Genomic DNA, 19,423 nt, shown 5'->3' with positions numbered 1-19,423 from the left:
AGAGAAATACAAGTAAAATGAAGCATCACAGGGACCACTCCCAGTGAAAAGATCAAGAGAGCGCCCGTGAGAAAACAATGAAACGGAGTCTAACAGACACCACGTTCAAAAAGGAGGTAGTGAAAGTACTGAAGGAATTAAGAAAGGCTATTGACAGAAATGCAGAGTACTGTAAAAAGGAACTAGAAGGAGGAGCCAAGAAAACTTAGAAACCATTTGCTGAGATGAAAGCTGAGCTCAAGGCAGTGAACAGAAGAGTGAATAATGCAGAAGAACAAATAAGTGATCTGGAAGAGAGAATAACGGAAATCACCCAGCCAGGACAGCAGACAGGAAGCCAAATGAAAAAAAAAAGCAATCTAAGAGACTTACAGGATAATATAAAGTGTGCCAATCTATGCATAATAAGGATTCTAGAAGGAGAAGAAAGAGGATTGAAAATGTATTTGAAGAAATTATGGCTGAAAACTTCCCAAACCTAAAGAAGGAAACATATCCAGATACAGGAAGCACAGAGGGTCCCAAAAAAGATGAACACTACAGACCTACACCAAGACATCATATAATTAAAATGGCAAGTTAAAGAGGATTCTGAAGGCAGCAAGAGAAAAACAAAGAGTTAATTACCAGGGAACCCCCCCATAAGGCTATCAGCTGGTTTCTCTACAGAAGTGCTGCAGGCCAGGAGGGAGATGCAAAATATGTTCAAAGAAGTCCTAAGGGAAAAATCCACAACCTAGGAAACTCTACGCAGCAAGATTATTTAGAATGGAAGGAGAGAGAAAGAATTTCTCAGACAAGCAAAAACTAAGAGAATACAGCAATACTAAACCTACTCTAGAGGAAATATTGCAAGGTCTTCTCCAAATATGAAAGAAGCAAGAAGCCGTAGGAAAGAGGAAATCACAATTGGAAAGTAAATCACTTAAGCCAGTATACAGATTAAAAGGAAAAAAAATCAAAATTCTTATGAAAGCAATGATAAGCACAATGAACAGCAAAAGGATAAACATGAAGATGTAAAGGAGGACATCAAAATCATAAAATGTGGAGGAGGAGAGTAAGAAAATGTAGATTTTTTTCTTTTTTTTAGAATGTGATTGAACCTATATGACTGTCATCTAAAGCAAGCAGATACAGGAAGTGGTTAACATACTTGAAAAACAGGGTAACCACAAATCAAAAACATAATTGATTCACAAACACCAAAAAGAACACAAGCATAATATAAAAGGAACACATCAAACCACAAAAGGAGAAAAAAAGGAACAAAGAAGAAACACAGAATCAACTGGAAAACAAGGCTGAACTGCCAATAAATAAATACATATTTATCACTATTAGCTTAAATGTCAATGGACTAAATGTTCCAATCAAGAGACAGAGAGTGGCACATTGGATAATAAAACAAGAGCCGACAATATGCTGTCTACAAGAGACCCACTTTAGGGTAAAGGACAGACACAGACTGAAAGTGAGGGAGTGCAAAAAAGATACCTCCTGCAAACAGAAATGACAGGAAAGTGGGGTGTCACAATACTCATATCAGACAAAACAGACTAAAACAAAGGCCATAAAGAAAGATAAAGGACACTGTAGAATGATAAAAGGAGCAATACAAGAAGAGGATTTTATACTCGTCAACATATATGCACCTAACATAGGAGCACCCAAATACATAAATACTAACAGACATAAAGGGAGAAATTGACAGGAATACACTAGTAGTAGGAGACTAACACCACACGTCAATGGACAGATCTTCCAGACAGAGAATCGATAAGGCAACAGAGATCCTAAATGTTACAGTAGAACAGTCAGACTTAATTGATATTTTCAGGACATTACCTCCCTCCCAAAACCAGAATATACATTCTTTTCAAGTGCACATGGAACATTCTCTAGGACTGACCATACACTAGGGCACAGAACAAATCTTGATGAATTTAAGAATACAGAAATTATTTCAAGCATCTTTTCTGACCACAGTGGGATGGAACTACAGATCAACCTCAGGAAAAGAAAAGAGAAAAAAACGATTACATGGAAACTAAACAACATGCTATTAAAAAAAAAAAAAAAGGGTCAATGAGGAAATCAAAGGAAATTTTAAAATACCTTGAGACAAATGACAATGAAAACACAACCATACAAAATCTATGGGATGCAGCAAAAGCATTTCTTAGAGGGAAGTTCATAGCAATACAACCCGTTCTCAAGAAACAAGAAAAATCTCAAACGACCCAACCTACCGCCTAAAAGAATTAGAAAAAGAAGAACAAACAAAACCGAAAGTCAGCAGAAGGAAGGAAATAATCAAGATCAGAGAGGAAATAAATAAAATAGAGATTTTAGAAACAATAGGAAAAAAATCAATAAAACCAAGAGCTGGTTCTTAGAAAGGGTAAACAAAATTGACAAACCTATGGCCAGGCTCACCAAGAAGAGAAGACAGAGAACCCAAATAAAATAAGAAGTGAAAAAGGAGTAACATCAGTCGATACTGCAGAAATACAAAATATCATAAGAGAGTAATATGAACAATTATAAGCCAACAAATTTGACAACTTAGAAGAAATGGAAAAGTTTCTAGAAACATACAGTCCACCTATATTGAATCAAGAAGAAATAGATAATTTGAATAGACCAATGACTAGAAGTGAAATAGAAGCTGTTAAAAAACAAACAAACAAAAACCAAAGAAACTCCCTACGAATGAAAGTCCAGGACCAGATGGCTTCACAGGTGAATTCTACCAAACATACAAAGAAGAATTTATACCGATCCTTCTCAAACTCTTCCAAAAGATTGAAGAGGAAGGGACATTCCCAAAGACATTCTGTGAAGCCACCAGCACCCTGATACCAAAACCAGACAAAGATACCACCAAAAAAGAAAATTACAGGCCAATATCTTTGATGAATATAGATGCAAAAATTCTCAACAGAATAGTAGCAAATCGAAACCAACAGCACATAAAAAAGATCATACACCACAACCAAATTGGATTCATCCCAAATTCACAAGGATGGTTCAACATATGCAAATCAATTAGTGTGATATACTACAGCAACAGAAGACAAAAACCACATGATCATCTCAATAGATGCAGAAATTTGGAAGGAAAGAGGTAAAATTGTCATTATAGGCAGATGACGTGAAACTATTTATAGAAAACCCTAAAGACTCCACACAAAAGCTACTGGAACTGATAAATGAACTCAGCAAGGTGGTAGGATACCAGATTAACTTACAGAAATTGGTTGCATTTCTTTAAACTGACAGTGAAATATCAGAAAGGGAATGTAAAAAAAAAGAAAAAAAAAAAAAAAAACCTTTTAAAATCACACCCCCCAAAAAAGATACTTAGGAATAAACCTGACCAAGGAGGTAAAAGACTTTTATGCTGACAACTATAAAACATTAATAAAGAAAACTGAAGATGATTCAAAGAAATGGAAAGATATCCCTTGGTCTTGGATTGGAAGAATTAATCTTGTTAAAATGGTCAAAGCAATCGACAGATTTAATGCAATTCCTATCAAATTACCCATGACATTTTTCACAAAACTAGAACAAATGATTCTAAAATTTATATGGAAGTATAAAGGACCCAAAATTGCCACAGTAATCCTGAGGAAAAAGAACAAAGCAGGAGGCATAACCCTCCCAGACTTCAGACAATACTGCAAAGCTACAGTAATCAAAACAGCATGGTATTGGCACAAAAACAGACATATGGATCAATGGAACAGAATAGAGAGCCCAAAAATACCCCCCTACACCTATGGTCAATTATTTGACAAAGAAGGAAGAATATACAATGAAAAAGAGACAGTGTCTTCAGCAAGTTGTGCTGGGAAAGCTGGACAGCCTCATGTAAATCAATGAAGTTAGATCACACCCTCACACCATACACAAAAATAAACTCAAAATGGCTTAAAGAATTAAACATAAGACATGACACCATAAAACTCCTAGAAGAGAGCAGAGGCAAAAATTCTCTGACATAAATTGTATCTGTTTTCTTAGGTCAGTCTCCCAAGGCAATAGAAACAAAAGCAAAAATAAACAAATGGGATGTAAACTTACAAGCTTTAATGCAGCAAGGGAAACCATAAACAAAATGAAAAGACAACCTACAGACTAGGAGAAAATATTTGCAAATGATGTGACCAACAGGGGCTTAATTTCCAAATATACAAACAGCTCATACTCAAAAAACCAAACATCCCAATCGAAAAATGGATAGACAACATAAATAGACATTTCTCCAAAGAAGACATACAGATGGCCAACAGGCACATGAAAAGATGCTCAACATTGCGAATTATTAGAGAAATGCAAATCAAAAGTACAATGAGGTATCACTTCACACTGGTTGGAATGGCCATCACTAAAAAATACACGAATAACAAATGCTGGAGAGGGTGTGAGAAAAGGGAACCTTCCTACACTGTTGGTGGGAATGTAAGTTGGTGCAGCCACTATGGAAAACAGTATGGAGTCTCCTCAAAAAACTCAAAATGGAGTTTCCATATGATCCAGCAATCCCACTCCTGGGCATATATCTGGACAAAACTCTAATTCAAAAAGATACATGCACCCTTATGTTCATAGAAGCATTATTTACAAGAGCCAAGACATGGAAGCAACCTAAATGTACAAGAACAAATGAATGGATAAAGAAGATGTGGTATATATATACAATGGAATACTACTCAACCATAAAAAAGAACGAAATAATGCCTGCAGCAACTTGGATGGACCTAGAAATTATCGTACTAAGTGAAGTAAGTCAGAGAAAGACAAATATCATATGGTATCACTTACCTGTGGAATCTAAAATACGACACAAATGAACTTACCTATGAAACAGAAACAGACTCACAGACATAGAGAAGAGACTTGTGGTTGCCAAGGGGGAGGGGGAGGGGGGGAGGGATGGATTGGGAATTTGGGATTAGCAGATGCAAATTATTACATATAGGATGGATAAACAAGGTCCTACTGTATAGCACAGGGAACTATACTCAATATCCTGTGATAAACTGTAATGGGAAAGACTATGAAAAAAGAATATATAGATATGTATAACTGAGTCACTCTGCTGTACACCAGAAACTAACACAACATTGTAAATCAATTATATGTCAATTTTAAAAAAGAAAAAACAGTGGGAAAATACTAACATATACAGTTAATGTTAGTAGTAGTAAACTTGACTTTGGTATTTTTTTAATTCATTAAAATTATTTAATCAAAATTATAAGTGCATGTGCTGGAAATTCTAATGGTCTAGAAGGGCTTGTAATGGAAACGCTTTACTTTTTCTCTTTCCCACTCCAGCTGTGGTCCTTGAAAGTCACATTTAACCATTTCTATTCTCACAGCAGTGGTTAGATAACTCCTGTATTTCTAGACACTATTCGTAGGCCATTATTGCTTGGTAGGAGCGGAGCACCCACAATATAAGGATACCCCATACCACACAGGTGGGCGACCCACACACTGGAGAATAATTATATCGCAGAGGTTCTCCCACAGGAGTGAGAGCTCTGAGTCCCATGCCAGGCTCCCCAGCCTAGAGGTCTGGCATCGGAAGGAGGAGCCCCCAGAGTATTTGGCTCTGAAGGCCAGAGGGGCTTGAGTGCAGGAGCTCCACAGGACTGGGGAAACAGAGACTCCACTTTGGTGGGCGCACACAAGGTCCCGCATCCACCGGCTCCCAGGGCAAAAGCAGTGATTCCATAGTTGTCTGAACCAGACCTACCTGCTGGTCTTGGAGCGTCTCCTGGGGAGGCAGGGGGCAGCTGTGGCTCTCTCTGGGGTTATAAGCTGGTGGTGGACCTATGTGAACCCAGGCTGGAGGCAGATGTCTCGTGTCCTTGGCAGCGAAACCCGGCCCCACCCAAGAGTCTGCAGGCTGCAGTGCTGGGACACCTCAGGCCAAACAACCAATGGGGCTGGAACGCACCTTCACCCATCAGCAGACAGGCTGCCTAAAGACTTCTAGGGCCCACAGCCACCTCTAGACATGCCCAGCCCCACCTACCAGTGGGAAGGCACCAGCCCCTCCCACCAGGAAGCCTGCACAAGCCTCTTGAGCAGCCTCACCCACCAGGGGGCAGACATGAGAAGCAAGGAAACTACGATCCTGCAGCCTGCTGAACTGAGTCTGCAAACACAGGTCAGAACCTACCCTGGGACCAGCTGGTCCTTGGGTGACAAGAGGAGAGTGTACTGCTGGGATACATAGGACATCACCTACAGAGAGCCACTTCAAGGTTAAGAAATGTAACTAAGCTACTACATACATAAAAATATAAACAGAAATTTAAACAAAATGAGACAGCAAAGGAATATGTTCCAGACGAAGGAACAAGATAAAACACCAGAACAACTAAGTGAAGTGGAGACGGGCAATCTACTAAGAAAGAGTTCAGAGTAATGATCATAAAGATGATCCAAGAACTTGGGAAAAGAATGGACACACTGGGAAGTTACAAGAAGTTTTTAGCAAAGAGTTAGAAAATATAAAGAACAACCAAACAGAGTTGAACGATACAAGAACTGAAATGAAAATTACATGAGAAGGAATCAATAGCAGAATAAATGAGGCAGAAGAATGAATCAGTGAGCTGGAAGGCAGAGCGGTGGAAATCACTGCCACAGAACAGAATAAAGAAAAAAGAATGAAAAGAAATGAGGACAGTTTAAGAGGCCACTGGGACAACATCAAACACACCAACATTCACATTATAGGGGTCTCAGAAGGAGAAGAGAGAGAGAAAGGGCCTGAGAAAATATTTGAAGAGGTAATAGCTGAAAACGTCTTGAACATAGGAAAGGAAACAATCATCAAAGTCCAGGAAGTGCAGAGCCCCATACAAGATTATCCCAAGGAGGAACACGCCAAGACACATAGTAATCAAACTGACAAAAACTAAAGATAAAGAGAAAATATTAAAAGCAACAATAGAAGAGCAACAAATAACATACAAGGGAATCCTCATGAGGTTATCAGCTGATTTTTCAGCAGAAGCTCTGCAGGCCAGAGGGAGTGGCATGAAATATTTAAAGTGAAAGGGAAAAACCTACCACTAAAAATACTCTATGTAGCAAGGCTCTCATTCAGATTTGACAGAGCAATCAAAAGCTTTACACAGGGCTTCCCTGGTGGCGCAGTGGTTGAGAGTCTGCCTGCCGATGCAGGGTACACGGGTTCGTGCCCCGGTCCGGGAAGATCCCACATGCCGCGGAGCGGCTGGGCCCGTGAGCCATGGCCGCTGACCCTGTGCGTCCGGAGCCTTGCTCCGCAACAGGAGAGGCCACAACAGCGAGAGGACCACGTACCGCAAAAAAAAAAAAAAAAAGCTTTGCGTACAAGTGCTAAAAGAATTCGGCACCACCAAACCAGCTTAACAACAAATGCTGAAGGAAATTCTCTAGGCAGAAAAGAAAGGGCCACAACTAGAAACCAGAAAATTATGAAATGGGAAAGCTCACCAGTAAAGGCAAACACACAGTAAAGTTAGGAGATCATCCACACACAAATATGATATCAAAACCAGTAATCATGAGAGGAGGAGAGTACAAATGCAGGATATTTGAATGCATTTGAAATTAAGAGACCAGCAACTTAAAACAATCATGTATATATGTAGATGGTTACATCAAAGCCTCATGGTAACCACAAAAAAAATCTATAATACATATACACAGAAAAAGGAAAAAAGAATCAAAACACAAAACTAAAGATAGTCATCAAATCACAAGAGAACTAAGAGGAAAGGAAGAAAAGAGACCAACAAAACAGATCCAAAACAATTTATAAAATGTCAGTAAGTACATGCATATTAATAATTACCTTAAATGTAAATGGATTTAATGCTCCAAGCAAAAGACACAGACTGGCTGAATGGATACAAGAACAACACCTGTATATATGTTGTCTACAAGAGAACCACTTCAGATTTGGAGACATATACAGACTGAAAGTGAGGGAGAGGAAAAAGGTATTCCATGCAAATGTAAATCAAAAGAAAGCTGGAGTAGCAATAGTCAGACAAAATAGTCTTTAAAATAAAGACTGTTACAAGAGACGAAGAAGGACACTACATAATGATCAAGGGGTCAATCCAAGAAGAAGATAAAACAATTGAAAATATATATGCACCCAACACAGGAGCACCTCAATACATAAGGCAAATGTTAACAGCCATAAAAGGAGAAATTGACAGTAACACAATAGTAGTGGGGGACTTTAACACCCAACTTACATCAATGGACAGATCATCTAGACAGAAAAGCAGTAAGGAAACACAGGCCTTAAATGATGCATTAGACCAGATGAACTTAATTGATATTTATAGAGTGTGCCACCCAAAAGCAGCAGAATACACATTCTTTTCAAGTGCACATGGAACATTCTTCAGGATAGATCACATGCTGGGCCACAAAGCAAGCCTTGATAAATTTAGGAAAACTGAAGTCATATCAAGCATTTTTTCTGACCACAATGCTATGAAATTAGAAATCAAATACAAGCAAAAAAATGCAAAAAACACAGACACATGGAGGCTAAACAATATGCTACTAGACAACCAAAGGATCACTGAATAAATCAAAGAGAAAATTTTTAAAATACCTAGAGAAAAATGAGAATGAAAACACAGGGATCCCAAACCTGTGGGATACAGCAAAAGCAATTCTAAGAGGGAAGTTTATAGCAATACAAGCTTACCTCAGGAAATAAGAACAATCTCAAACAATGTTAAGTTACACCTAAAGCAACTAGATAAAGAAGGACAAGCAAAACTCAAAGTTGGTAGAAGGAAAGAAGTCATAAAAATCAGAACAGATAAGTGAAATAGAGACTAAGAAAACAATAGAGAAGATCAATGAAACTAAAAGTTGGTTCTTTGAAAAGATAAACAAAATTGATAAACTTTTAGCCAGACTCATCAAGAAAAAAAGGGAGAGGGCCCAAATCAATAAAATAAGGGGTCTTCCCTGGTGGTCCAGTGATTAAGACTCCATGCTTGCACTGCAGGGGGGCACAGATTCAATCCCTGTTCAGGGAACTAGGATCCCACATGTTGCATGGTGTGGCCAAAAAATAAATAAAAATTAAACAAGACAAAGTAACAAATGAAAAAGGAGAAGTTACAACGGACACCACAGAAATACAAAGGACCATAAAGGACTACTATAAGCAACTATATGCCAATAAAATGGACAACCTAGAAGAAATGAACAAATTCTTAGTAAGGCATTATCTCGCAAGACTGAACCAGGAAGAAATAGAAAATATGAACAAACCAGTTACAAGTACTGAAATTGTCTCTGATTACAAAACTGTGAACAAACAAAAGGCCAGGACCAGATGGCCTCACCTGGAAATTCTATCAAACACTTAGAGAAGAGTTAACACCTACCCTTCTGAAACTATTCCAAAAAATTGCAGAGGAAGGAACATTTTCAAACTCATTCTACATTTGGTAGAATTTACCTGTGAAGCCATCTGGTCCTGGACTTTTGTTTGTAGGAAGGTTTTGTTGTTTTGTGGGGGGCAGTGTTGTTGTGGGGGTTTTTTTTTGTTCTTTTTTTTACAGATTCTATTTCACTTCCAGTGATTGGTCTGTTCAAATTATCTATTTTTTCTTGATTGAGTTTTGGATAGGCTGTATGTTTCTAGAAACTTGTCCATTTCTTCTAGGTTGTCAAATTTGTTGGCATATGAATATTCATAGTATTCTTTTAAGGTTTTTTGTATTTCTATGGTATCAGTTGATGTTACTCCTTTTTCTTCTTCGTGAGCCAGGCCAAAGGTGTGTCAATTTTGTTTACCCTTTCAAAGAACCAGCCCTTGATTTTTTTCTATTTTTTTTAAATGTCTATTTTATTTATTTCCTCTCTGATTTTGATTATTTCCTTCCTTCTGCTGACTTTAGCTTTTGTTTGTTCTTCTTTTTCTAATTCTTTTAGATAGTAGGTTAGGGTATTTGAGATTTTTCCTTTTTTTTTGAGGAAGGCCTGTATGGCTATGAACTTCCCTCTAAGAATTCCCTTTGCTGCATCCCATAGATTTTGTAAGGTTGTGTTTTCATTGTCATTTGTCTCAGGTGTCTTTTTAAATTTCCTCTTGGATTTCACTGTTGACGCATTGGTTTTTTATCAGCATGTTGTTTAGTCTCCACGTAATCAGTTTTTTCTCTTTTTTTTTTCTGTGTTTGACTTCTAGTTTCATGCTGCTGTTGTCAGAAAAGATGCTTGACATAATTTCTAGACTCAAATTTGTTGAGGCTTTTTTTCTGCCCCAGTATGTGGTCAGTCCTCGAGAATGTTCCATGTGCACTTGAAAAGAATGTGTATGCTGCTTTGTTTTTGTTTGGGTTTTTTTTTTTTGTTTGGTTTTGGTTTTGGTTTTTTTTGGAGGTAGTGTCCTGAAAAGATAAATTAAATCTAACTGTTCTATTGTATCATTTAGGATCTCTGTTGCCTTATTGATTTTCTGTGTAGACAACCTGTCCATTGATGTCTGGGGGTGTTAAAACCTCCTATGTTATTGTATTCCTGTCAATTTCTCTGTTAGTATTTGTTTTATGTATTTGGGTACCCCTATATGGGGTGCATATATGTTGATGAGTATAACATCCTCTTCTCGTATTGATCCTTTTATCGTTATAGAGTGTCCTTCTTTATCTTTCCTTATGGCCCACGTTTTAAAGTCTATTTTGTCTAATATGAGTATTATGACCCCTGATTTTTTGTCCTTTCATTTGCATGAAATATCTTTTCCAGCCCCTTACTTTCAATCTATTGTGTGTCTGTTGCCCTAAAATGGGTCTCTTGTAGGCAGCATATAGTGGACGCTTGTTTCATTATCCAATCTGCCACTCTCTCTTTTATTTATTTTTAAATTAATTTTTATTGGAGTATAGTTGATTTACAATGTTGTATTAGTTTCTGCTGTATATGTCTTTTAATTGGAGCATTTAGTCCACTGACATTTACAATAATTATTGATAATTTATTGACATTTTAAACCTTGCTTTCTAGTTGATTCTGTATTTCTTCTTTGTTCCTTTCTTTTTGTTTTTCCTTTTGTGGTTTGATGATTTCCTCTTATTTCATGCTTGTGTTCTCTTTTTCATTTTTTGTGAATCCATTGTATGTTTTTTACTTGTGGTTACCTTGTTTTTCAAGTATGTTAACCCCTTCCTATATCTACTTGCTTTAGACTGATAGTCATTTAGGCTCAAACACAGTCTAAAAACAAAAATCTTACTATCCTCCCCCCCATTTCACGATTTTGATGTCCTCTACTACATCTTCATGTTTATTATTTTGCTGTTCATTGTGGTTATCATTGCTTTCACAAAATTTTTATTTTAATTTAAAAAAAGTTTTAATCTGTATACTAGCTTATTTAAATGATTTACTTTCTGATTCTGATAGTCTTTTTCCTATAGATTATTGCTTCTTTTCTTTTGTTTTAAATTAATTAATTAATTAATTTGTTATTTGTTTCTGGCTGTGTTGGGTCTTTGTTGCTGCACGCGGGCTTTCTCTAGTTGTGGTGAGTGGGGGCTACTCTTAGTTGTGGTGTGCAGGCTTCTCATTGCAGTGTCTTCTCTTTTTGCAGAGCATGGGCTCTAGGCACATGGGCTTCCGTAGTTGTGGCTCGTGGGCTCTAGAGCACAAGCACAGTAGTTGTGGCTTAGTTGCTCTATGGCATGTGGGATCTTCCCAGTCCAGGGCTCAAACCCGTGTCCCCTGCATTGGCAGGCGAATTCTTTTTTTTTTTTTTTGCAGTACACGGGCCTCTCGCTGTTGTGGCCTCTCCTGTTGCGGAGCAAGGCTCCGGACGCACAGGCTCAGCGGCCATGGCTCACGGGCCCAGCCGCTCCGCGGCATGTGGGATCCTCCCGGACCAGGGCACGAACCCGCATCCCCTGCATCGGTAGGTGGACTCTCAACCACTGTGCCACCAGGGAAACCCTGCAGGTGAATTCTTAACCACTGCGCCACCAGGGAAGTCCCTTCTTTTCTATTTAGAGAAGACCTTTCAATATTTCCTTTAGGATAGTTTTAGTATTGCTGTATTCTTCTAGTTTTTGCTTGTCTGAGAAATTCTTTCTCTCTCCTTCTATTCTAATTGATTATCTTGCTGCGTAGAGAATCCTAGGTTGCAGATTCTTTCCTTTCATGACTTCGAATATGTCTTGCCACTCTCTTCTGGCCTGCAGAATTTCTGTACAGAAATCAGTTGATAGCATTATGGGGGTTCCCTGGTAATTAACTCTTTGTTTTTCTCTTGCTGCCTTTAGAATCGTCTTTAATTTTGTCATTTTAATTATAATATGTCTTGGTGTAGTCTGTTTGTGTTCATCTTGTTTCGGACCCTCTGTGTTTCCTGTACCTGGATATCTGTTTCCTTCTTTAGGTGTGGGAAGTTTTCAGCCATAATCTGTTCAAATACATTTTGATCCCTTTTTCTCTTTCTGCTCCTCTGGAATCCCTCTTATGTGTAGATTGGCACGCTTTATATTATCCCATAGGTCACTTATTGTGCTTTAATTTTTTTTCCTTTGGCTTTCTGTCTGCTGTTCTGGCTGGGTGATTTCCATTTTTTCTATCTTCCAGATCACTTATTTGTTCTTCTGCATTATTCATTCTGCTCTTCACTGCCTTGAGCTCAGCTTTCGTCTCAGGAAATGAATTTTCTAATTTTTCTTGGCTCCTCCTTCTAGTTTCTAGTTCCTTTTTACATTAATTTGCACTTCTGTCGCTAGCCTTTCTTTATTCCTTCAGTATTTTCATTTTATCCTTTTGGAACTTGGCGTCTATCAGACTAAAGAGGTCTGTCTCACTGTTCGTTCTTTCAGGGAAGTTCTCTTGATCTGTTAATCGGGAGTGCTTCCTCTGCTTCCTCATTGTACTCATACTTCTCTTACTCTGTGACGTTAGGAGGAACAATTATCTACTGTGGTCTTGGAGGGCTATTTTTACATGAGAGCACCCCTGTGTATCTTGCATGGTTTTAATATTCTTGGTGCGAGGACTGCTTTTCGTGTGGATGCCTGCCTCATCTTCCCTCAGCATGTGCTGGCCATTATCCCCTTGATAGGGGGTGTGCAGATGCAGTGGCTGGTGCCCACCCCCGGAGTCTGTGGCAGCGGCGTGGAACCCGTATTTAGAGTCAGTAAAAATATTTAATTTTTTAACCTTCCCTAATTGCAAAGCTCTCATTCATGCTGTTAGCTTGGCCTTCTGGGCTGATTCTGGAGTGGCAGGGCCTTGGCTTCTATGGCTTCACCTAGACTAACTGGAATACCCTGTCTTTCAGGCTCCCATGTCTATATTACTCCTCCTGTTGGTAAACCATTTGACCTCTGGGTTGTCAAGAGGTTCATCTAACAGATCAGACCTGCCTCTGTGGTTGGATATGGTAATGCACTCATTGCGGGTTTTCCCTCTGTGGCCAAGGCTCGAGCCCCTGGTGTCAAAACGAATCCTAAATACTGAACCCGTTGCTGTGAGATCTGAGCCTTAGTTGGGGAGACTTTCTGTCCCCTTTCTGCTAGAAAATTAGGATTTTAACAGTATTTTGATCTGAATCTTGCTTTTTCTCACTACTTATCAATAAGTTATCAACATATGATAGCAAGAGTTCTCTCCTCAGGGCTGAGTTCCCTCAGCTTCCTTGATAACATGTTTCCAAAAAGATGGGGGCTGTCCTAAAAATCCTGCAGAAGCACTGCCCCAGTATTTTGGGGAGCCTTCAGGATGTCAAGGTCCCTCCATTCAAAGGCAAAAACGTATTGAGAGCCTGGATGAAGGGGAATTCAGAAGAGTGCATCTTTGAGGTACAAAGCAGAGAAATACCAAGCGCTCCCCAGCATTTAGGTGAGGAGGGTATGTGGTTTGGCGCCAGTGGGTGAATAGGGATGACGGCCTCATTCAGTGCTCCGACGTCTTGCACAAACCGACACTCCCGCTTAGGCTTCTGAACAGGCAGCACTGACATGTTGGAAGGGGACTGGCAGGGCCTCATGCGTCCATGTTTTAGGAATTTGCTGAGCAGCTGTTGCATCCCCTCATGGCCTCAGGCTTTACTGTCTCTTCCAGGGATATGTTTCCTTCATTGTATTTCTGTTGGGGGAATACATTTTGCCCTCCCTGGCACCAAGGTATCCCCAACGGCACAATCTACTTGTTCTCTCATTTCCCGGGGGATGTCTTGGGGAGTATTTGGATGACCAGCAGGTGGGTCATCTGGGGCTACTAATAGATGCACGCTCTGTTTGAATTCTTTACCTCCTTGGATTTTATCCTGTCCTAAGAACATACTAGCTCCTAATTTATTTAGCAAATCTCTTCCGTGGAGGGGGACAGAGCGTTGTGGCATATACAAAAAGGAGTGAATAATAATAATGGGCCGGACTCCGCAGGCAATGGGAGAAGTAAATCGCCTTCCCTTTGGCTGTCCATAACTCCCAACACAGGACAGTCACGGTTGGGGAGGGGGCTGCCCGGCCAAGTCACAACAGAGCAGGTGACTCTGGTGTCCACAAGAAGCTCAGTTCTCTGACCTGCCACATCGAGGGTGACGTGAGGCTCCACTGGAGTAATGAGGACAGACAGAGTGGGATCTGGAGCCGGGCAGGCCCTCGGGCCATCAGTCGGCGTGCGGGAGTCTCTCATCCGAGATATTCGCAAGGAACTGGGGCTGGTTGGGGCTGCCCCGCGGGCGTCTCACAGGAGGGCACTCAGGACATTCCCCCTTCCAGTGCCTCCCCTGCCGACCACAGGAACGTTGGTTCGGGCCCAGGCGGCTTCTTGGTGGTCTGTCCGGCCTTCTCAGCCCTCCAGGCTTCCACTCAAGGTGGCCGGTGAATCAGAGAAGCCGAAAGCTGCGTTTTCTTTATTAGCCTCTTTATCCTACTGGCCTCCTCCATTAACGCTCAGTCATTATTGCCAACTGAAAGGGAAACGCACAACCTGAGAGCTGTGCGTTGTTTTATTTGGGGCAACTTGAGGACTATAGCCCAGGAGACAGCCTTTCAGATGGCTCTGAGGAGCTGCTCCCAAGGGGCAGGAGGAAGGTCAGTATGTACGTGATTTTGGTGAAGGGGGTTCATGCCATCCAGTCAAGCACAGTTTTACAGAAGGTGGCTGCTCGTCATGAGAAGCAGACGTCACCATTTATGATTTTAGTGCTTTTCTAGATGTGAGGAGAAACGGGAACTGAGGTCATAAAATCTTGTCCTGAAAATATCTAACTATCTGAAGGCCTGTCCTGCCAGTTTCTCCCAGCGCACAGAGGGCCTCCTTTCTGCTCTCCACCCTGAGCTCCTTTCAGGGGGTGTTGAAGGTCAGCGGCTGCAGCGGCTTAATCCTCGCAGAGGTGGATGGCAAGTGCCAATGTTTAGCTGGCAGCGCCCCCTCATGGTCATAAATTCGACCATGGTTTGGGAGGCATTTCGTGGCCATTTCGTCCCATGGTGCTAGGAAGGCTTATCCCTAAGTCTGGCAAAGATTTTGCTGAGAGGCCACTCAACGTGCTACTACTGGACGAGGCCTTATAACAGTAACCGAAGGTCTCTGGACCACCTGCGTTACTAGTCTGTTATGGTCCAGGAAAAAATCCCCTCTTGCATCTTCCCATGTCTAGAGCTGCACTATTACAGTCGTTGATCTCATACAGAACCATAGAGTTGATCAACCGCTTCAAGTCTCTTCGTCATCATTATTTTTGTTGGAGGCTCAGGCACACATTTGGTAAAACAAGAAACAGTAATCTTGTAAAACAGGCAACATACAGATAATATAGCTAATAACATAATAGAGTTATAAGTAAATATTTAAGCCAAGAGCTTCCCACGGCAAACCAGTTTCTGAAGAGGTCGTCAAGCCTTAGGACTTAAGGCAGAAATCCGAGTTTTCATTGGGTTCATTAAAGGTGTTCCATCAGGGGATTCGTCAGGTGGGAAAACACAGCGTTCGGTTTTAGTCATGGCACAGGTGCCTCCCTGAGATGCTGTAAGGATGTCAAGGGCCACGCCGTTTTGTAGCACCACCTTGCTCATCATAGAGACCTCGAAATTCAGCAGGCTGATAGCCTGGTTACAGTCATTTAAAGCCTGTTGAGTGAATTCTGTTAAGGCTTCAGTATGGCTGATTATATTCCCCAATCCTATTGAAGGCGCAAAAATAGCTCCTAAGTGGTCAGACCAGCGGAATACGGATCTCTTGACGCGTAGGGCTCATGCCAGTGGTAAATTGGCTGGGGTCATCTCTAAATTGTTACGTATATGACCTTGAATCCATGGGACTCCCAGGGCACATCTTCCTATCCATCCTGGTGGAAGCCAAGGCCATAAATTAGTACTACAGATCCACTGAGTCCCATTCGTGTGACCCAGTGAATCTCTGGTTGTCTGACCCCGTCGATTCCATACAAATCCTGATCTCTAAGGGTAATAATATGTAGGCATTGTTCATAAGGCACCCAGCCTAATTTCCTAATGTTACTAGGCTGATCATTCTTAGTATGATTTAACTGTTCCCAACATAGAAAAGCCTTTAAACTTAAATAGCCTGGTGTTAACCACATGAACCCATCCCATAATTGTTGGAGGTTTTCTTCTAATAAATGGGAGGTTACAGTTTTCGATTGAGACTTAGACCGTTGTTCTGACTGAGCTTGAGTGACCATAAAAGAAAGTTCATTTTCTTGGCCAGTGTCAGAGCAGGTATTATTAATTGGCCAGGTGAGGGGATTCCCACCTAGTAATAGCCATAGTAGCCAGAACAGGACTGACATTTCTTTCTTCTGAAATAAATTTCCTAAGAGTCGACCAGCTAGAGCCTTGGAGGGGAGAAATCTACCAAGGTAACCCAGAAGTACTGGACACAGGTAACTGGCCATAAACCCAACAATTGGATTGATGTTTAAAACTAGCATAGGATCGTGCCTACGATAGAAAAACATTTGATTTACATGCAAAGGTCCAAGAAGTCAAAAAAACACTATAAATGATCATACGAGTCAGGTCCAGCATCTTGGGTAAGCTGCCTACTTCTGATGTCGTCTTCTTCTAATCCTGGTGGGAGCGTAGTTTCTCCTGTGTTTGACCATCGTTTTAAGGTGAGTTTGAGGTCAGCAGTCCTCGCTGTGGACCAGTCCGGTGCAGGGGTCCTTTTTATGTGGGAAATGTGAATCCAAGAGTCAATTCCCTTTAGTTTTGCTGCACGTGAGCTAGTTAAGAATACCTGGTGAGGGCCTTTCCATTTGGGTTGTAGTGAGCCCTTTAAATGATGTCTTTTCCAATATACATAATCTTCAGGTTGTAAATCGTGGGATAGCTGATCTTCATCCAAAGATAGATTACTATGACAGCCTTCAGAAAGAAGCTTAGAATGCTCTTTTAGGCGCTTGATTAAGCTTTTACAATAATGTAACATGTCCCCTTTTAATAACATAGATTCATACAACCCTTCATCTAGTCTCGTTGGTCTGCCAGTTATAATTTCAAAAGGAGACAAATGATGTTTCCCAAAGGGAGTAGATCTTAGCTTGAGAAGGACCGGTAGAAGGGCCTTCGGCCGGGGTAAGGAATAAACATCTACAGTTTAGCCACTTGGGTTTTAATTGTTCCATTTGTTCTTTCTGCTAACCCAGAGAACTGGGGGTGGTAAGCACAAAGGAAACGCTGCATAATTGACCAGATTTTGCAAATTTCCTTGACAACTTGTGCAGTAAAGTGGGTTCCCCTATCACTATGTATTTCTGAAGGGACTCCCCAAGGGAATAGCCCTTTCTAATATTAATTTGCCTACTGACTGCACAGCGGTCCTTCTGCACGGGAATGCCTCAAGCCAACGTGAAAACATGCACATCATAACAAGTACGTCCTGGTAACCTTGAGAGGGGGGCATTTGGGTAAAATCCATCTGCCAGATTTCAAAAGGGCCAGCAGGTGATGGAAAGCTTCCCTGAGAACTGCATAATGGATTTCCTGGGTCGTATTTTGGACACGTGGTGCATCTAGAATAAACTTTCCGAGCTATAGTGAAGGAAGGCTTCCAAAAATATTATTTACCCCACAATACCATCTTATCTGGGTTCCAGTGAGTCAACTCATGAATACATTGTAGAGTGGGGTGTTGAGCTCCAAAAGGAAGGATAGGCTTCCCGTTTGGGCCTATCCGGAGCCCGTTACTGGAGTCAAACCTTCCTCCTTTCTGTTTCGAAGTATCCTTTTCTCCTTTTGGTGCCGTCCCCTGAAAATTTAATGGGGTGTCAGTAAGGTTACTGGGAGGCTGAAAAGAGAAAACAGCTGTTAGTTGACTGTTATCCTTCTGCAGAGCTGCTGTCTTGGTGGCGTGATCAGCTAAGGAGTGTTCCCTTTTGCTTCTGTGGAGTCAGCCTTTGTTTGAATGGCCTGATACTTTAATGATAGTTAGTGTGCTTGGTAGCAGAATTGCATCCAATAATTCTGTGACTTGTCTCCTTTTTTTTAAAATTTTTATTTATTTATTTTATTTTTGGCTGTGTTGGGTCTTTGTTGCTGCTCACGGGCTTCTCATTGCGGTGGCTTCTCTTGTTGCAGAGCATGGGCTCCAGGCCCGTGGCCTCAGTAGTTGTGGCGCAAGGGCTTAGCTGCTCCGTGGCGTGTGGGTTCTTCCTGGTCCAGGGCTTGAACCTGTGTCCCCTGCGTTGGCAGAAGTATTCTTAACCACTCCACCACCAGGGAAGTCCCTTGTCTCCCATTTTTAATAGGCTGTCCTGAGGGTGTTAAAAATCCCCTTTGTTTCCACAGCATGCCAAAGTCGTCTGCTACCCCAATAGTGTAGCGGCTGTCAGTGTGAATGTTAGCGGATTTCCCTATTGCCAACTGGCAGGCTCTTGTTAGTGCTATTCATTCAGCCTGCTGGGCACAAGAGACATTAGGTAAGGGGCCATTCTCAAGGACTGATACTGTAGAAACAGTATAACCAACCTGGTACTTTCAGCATAACCAACCTGGTACTTTCCATGAGGTCCTCGCAGATATGAACCGTCAATGAATAATGTAATATCAGGGTTACCCATAGGGCTTTCTCGGAGATCAATCCTGGGAGATGAAAGATTGTCGGTTAAAACAATACAGTCTTGTTTTTCGTCACTGACACCTGATTCCTCCAGTAGCAAGGTGGCTGGATTAAGCCTGTTGCATCTGTGAAGAGTTATATTTGGCGAGATCAAGACAGTCTCGTGGGAGGTTAATCGACTCGCTGAATAATGTTGTGTGTGATGAGAGTTCAGTAAGACTTCCACAGAGTGAGGAACAAAGATAGTGAAAGGGTGACTCATGACTCTTCTGTGGTTTGACACAGCACAGCTGTTGCTGTGACAGCCCAGAGGCAAGGG

The sequence above is a fragment of the Globicephala melas genome, chromosome 7, assembly GCF_963455315.2.
Source record: "Globicephala melas chromosome 7, mGloMel1.2, whole genome shotgun sequence".
Taxonomy (NCBI): Eukaryota; Metazoa; Chordata; class Mammalia; order Artiodactyla; family Delphinidae; genus Globicephala; species Globicephala melas.
The sequence above is the reverse complement of the archived record's forward strand: the minus strand, read 5'-3'. Positions refer to the sequence as shown.